General features: G+C 44.0%; 1 pseudogene; it reads right to left on the reverse strand.

Moving 5' to 3' along the window:
• Positions 1-4,309, reverse strand: part of LOC107183488 — an 11,222-nt pseudogene extending 6,913 nt beyond the window's left edge.
• Positions 4,310-4,315: the final 6 nt, after the last annotated feature.

Below are 4,315 nucleotides of genomic sequence, written 5' to 3' on the forward strand. Positions count from 1 at the left end.
TTATTCTAAGTTAAATAATCCAGCCAGAGAAAGATAAATATCACATGATCTCACTCATATGTAGAATCTAATGAACAAAATTAACTGAAGAACAAAATAGATCTAGAGACAGAGAAGCATTGAACTGACTGTCAAATCTCAGAGGGAAGGCAGGGGTGGGGGGTGAGTGGGGTGTAAGAGATCAACCAAAGAACTTGTATGCATACATATAAGTATTACCAATAGACACAGACACTAGGGGGTTGAGGGCATGTGCTGGAGGGTGGGAGTGGCTGGGGTGAGGTCAATGGGGGAAAAAATAATATTGTAATAGGTATGTACAGGCTGGGGGGGGGGACTTGAAATATCAGGGGGACCACTCTGTAAAGTATATGATTGTCTAATCACTATGTTGTACACCTGAAACTAATACAGAATAATATTGAATGTGAAAAAAAATAAAAACATCCCCATTTTGCCAAAAAAAGATACAAAAAAAGAAAATCAAACCAAAAACTACTTTTTTGAGAATTAAAAAAAAGAGTCCTCAAGTGGAGTTAATGAGACCAGAGGGGCAGGGAGAAGCCAGAGAGGCATGACAAAGACAGCAGATTAAAAAGGATTAATAACCTCTCAGTTTAAAAATCAATGCATCAAACAAAACCCTAATGCCCAGTAGAATCAAAGGTTTAGCCAATGTAAACCTAATTGCAAAAGCTCTCTTTTGGATATCATTTCCATCTACTGGGCTCTAATTCGTATGATAGGTGAAATGAGTTAAGAATATCAGTTATTTTTTAAAGCAAATTTAAGCATATATTTACTGAATACTACTAATGCAAAGCACTTAGACACCTTTAATACTAAAATCTTGTGTGTATAAATGGAGACTCCTGCAATGATGTTCAGTGGAAGGAAACAGTTTAACTTTATATATTAGAATTCTTCATTATCAAAGAACATGCTATAACCTGGATTAGAATAATATATTAGGCAATGATATTCATGGAAACTTTTTGCAAATTCTTCTAAATAGAGGAAACACTACCTTATCTCCAAGTCATTTTCTAGTAGAATCAATGCTTCATACAAATTAAAAAGGTGGCTTTGCATATTACAGGTATGTATCAATGTATACACAAGTGTTTATTGAAGTACCTGTGATGTGCCCAGCACTGTATTAGACACCATTAAGGTCACAAAAGACTAACTGATCCCTGCTCTCATGGAGAATTACAGTCTAGATCAGCGGTTCTCAACCTGTGGGTCGCGACCCCTTTGGCGGTCGAACGACCCTTTCACAGGGGTCGCCTAAGACCATCCTGCATATCAGATATTTACATTACGATTCATAACAGTAGCAACATTACACTTATGAAGTAGCAACAAAAATAATTTTATGGTTGGGTCACCACATGAGGAACTGTATTTAAAGGGCCAGAAGGTTGAGAACCACTGGAGATAAAGAGCCACAGAACATTGATAAAATATTTAAGTGCTTAACTGAGTGGTAGAGACAAAAAGTGCTGAGGAATTGAGGGAAAGAAGGGTAAAGTAAGTACTAGAATCTCAAGAATGCTGGAAGAAAGAAGACTCACATTCTTTAAGAATGTGTGGCCTATCTTGGTAGAGAGAAGGACCAGGCAGCCTGGCAAAGGCAAACTCAATGGAGTGAAAGGAAATAAACATGATCCAGCTGTGCAGTTTTGGTAATTGCTTTCTTAGACCTTTTATCATGAGACTCCTCAAAGGACAAGAAAAACTGTTGTGGCATTATGCTGACTGCCTCTTCTGAGGAATGGTTTCTACCACCACTTCCACACATCTGTCTATCTATTCATGGCATCCTCTATGTGTTAAGCATTGTGTTCGATGCCAGCCATACAGAAATGGAGTATAGTGCCCACCTTTGAGGAGCTTACCAGGGAAAAAGAGAAGACAAAACTGAAGTGTATGGAATGCTATCAGAAAGGTTACAAAGTACTATGACTAGAGCATAGAAGTAGGGATGATCAACTGGGTAAGGATATTTCCTTCATGAGATAGAAGGAAATATATATAAAGGCAATGAAGTACTATAGAAAAAAATAAGTCCTTGAACACAAAAATCACAGAAAGGCCTAAAAAGTAATTTAGGTTGATAATGGGACAATAAGAGGCCCTTACGGGTTAATTTTTAAAGATGATATGATCAGAGTTGTACTTTACAAAGAGTCCTTTGGTTGCAAAGTGGAGAACCTAATGGGTAAAGTCCAGTTTCCTAAGAGGTGGCGCTAAATCTAAAGGCTAGTCTAGCAGGCCACATAGAGTTTGGAATGTTCATTTGAATCCACAGGATCTTAAGCAAGAAGAAAGATGACTGCTGTGTGAAAAATAGAACTGAAGGTGTCACAGAAAAAGCAGGGAGACCCGTTAGAAGGCTGCTGCAGGAGACCAGATGTGGGATAATGCTGGCTTGGATTAGAGTAATTGTGGAGATGGGAGGAAGTAGTCATTTCAGGGCTATGTTTTTGCAGATCTTGCTGATGGACTAGATGTGAAGTGCATGAGTCAGGGATAACGCCCAGATTTCTGGCTTGAGCACTGAGCAATCCAGTGGATGGTGGTGCCACTTACTGAGACGAGAACCAGTTATTGAGGATCTACTTCATAAACATAATTTGTTATTTTACATGCTTAGTGCAGCTTATGGTACATGTGGCAGGATTGGAATTCAACCCCAGGTAAGGCTCACCAGTGTTCTTAATACTATAGAGTGTTATATAGCTTGTTCTGGGAATTGACATGGACAGAGAATGAAGCAAGAGGCAAACCTAAGTGTTGCAGGTCCAAAACCAAGAAATTTGATTTATAGTCTAAGTGAACAAAAAGACTCTGGAGGGTTGTTTTTTTAAAAAATATATATTTTTTTATTCATTTTTCAGAGACGAAGGGAGAGGGACAGAGAGCCAGAAACATCAATAAGAGAGAAGCATCAACCAGCTGCCTCCTGCACAACCCCCACTGGGGATGTGCCCACAACCAAGGTACATGCCCTTGACTGGAATCAAACCCAGGACCCTCCAGTCCGCAGGCTGACGTTCTATCCACTGAGCCAAACCGGTCAGGGCTCTGGAGGGTTTTAAGCAGGGAGTGACTAAGCAGATTACAGTGCAAAAAGCTCAGTCTGGCTATCGTGTGGAGAATAGAGTGTAGAGGGACAAGAGGGAGGTGGGAAGAAATTGCATCAGTCCAGGCAGGAAGGATATGATGGTGACCAGGAGAAGGTTGGGTGACAGTGGTAGCTAGACAAGAGTAGGCATTTTGGAAACACATTTGCAAGACAGCGATGGTAGTGGGTGGGTGGAAGTGGAAGAGGGCATAGAGGGCATAAATGGTGTTGGAGAAAAATAAAATCTATACTAATAAAAGGGTAATATGCTAATTAGACCGGGAGACCTTCCGGACAAAGCCATGGTGGTGGGCCAAGGCAGAGAGGGTTAGGGGCAATCAGGCCAGGAGGGGAGGGGGACAGTTGGGGGTGATCAGGCCATCCGGGAGGGGGACAGTTGGGGGTGAGCAGGCTGGTAGGCACAGTGGTTAGGGGCGAATAGGCAGGCAGGCAGGCAAGCGGTTAGGAGCCAGCGATCCTGGATTATGAGAGGGATATCCGACTGCCGGTTTAGGCCTGATCCCTGTGGGCAGTCGGACATCCCCCGAGGGGTCCCAGATTGGAGGGTGCAGGCCAGGCTAAGTGACTGCCCCCCCCACACACACACACAAATTTCATGCACCGGGCCACTAGTAAATATTATTAAAAAGATAGTGAGGAACGTGCAGGGACTTGTACAAATGTGGGACAATCATCTGTGACATGGGCGGGAAAGGACAATACAATCCACATCTGATTCTGGAGCCTCCCCATAGGGTCCTTCAGTTCAGTTTGAAGCACTCCAGGAAACTCACAACCGTAACTGTGCGGGGAGCGGGGACAGGCACGGGTTGAGGGCAGAACATCGCAGTGAGGAGGACGGCTTGGTGCAACACTAAGGAGAACCCTATCCTGAAGGAGCCGGGACTGACTGAGGAGTGAAGTGGTGCCTTGAATCCTTCACTCTTGACACAGCCCCGCCCCAGTTACCTGAAAGCCCTACGTCAATGCCTGGTGGCCGGGCAGCGGGGACCTCCCACAGCGGGCGACCGCAGCTTCCTCCTCCTTCCAGAACTTCCGGCCGGAAGCAGTACGTCCGCGTTAGCGGTCCCCTCTACATCTATTAGCAGTTCCTATGGGCCCGCCCCTCAGCTGGGGCTGGACTGCTGCGCTTGCGCAAGGGGTGCACGGAGGCACCCCGGAGGC

This window comes from Myotis davidii, unplaced genomic scaffold (assembly GCF_000327345.1).
Source record: "Myotis davidii unplaced genomic scaffold, ASM32734v1 scaffold18, whole genome shotgun sequence".
NCBI classification, from domain to species: domain Eukaryota; kingdom Metazoa; phylum Chordata; class Mammalia; order Chiroptera; family Vespertilionidae; genus Myotis; species Myotis davidii.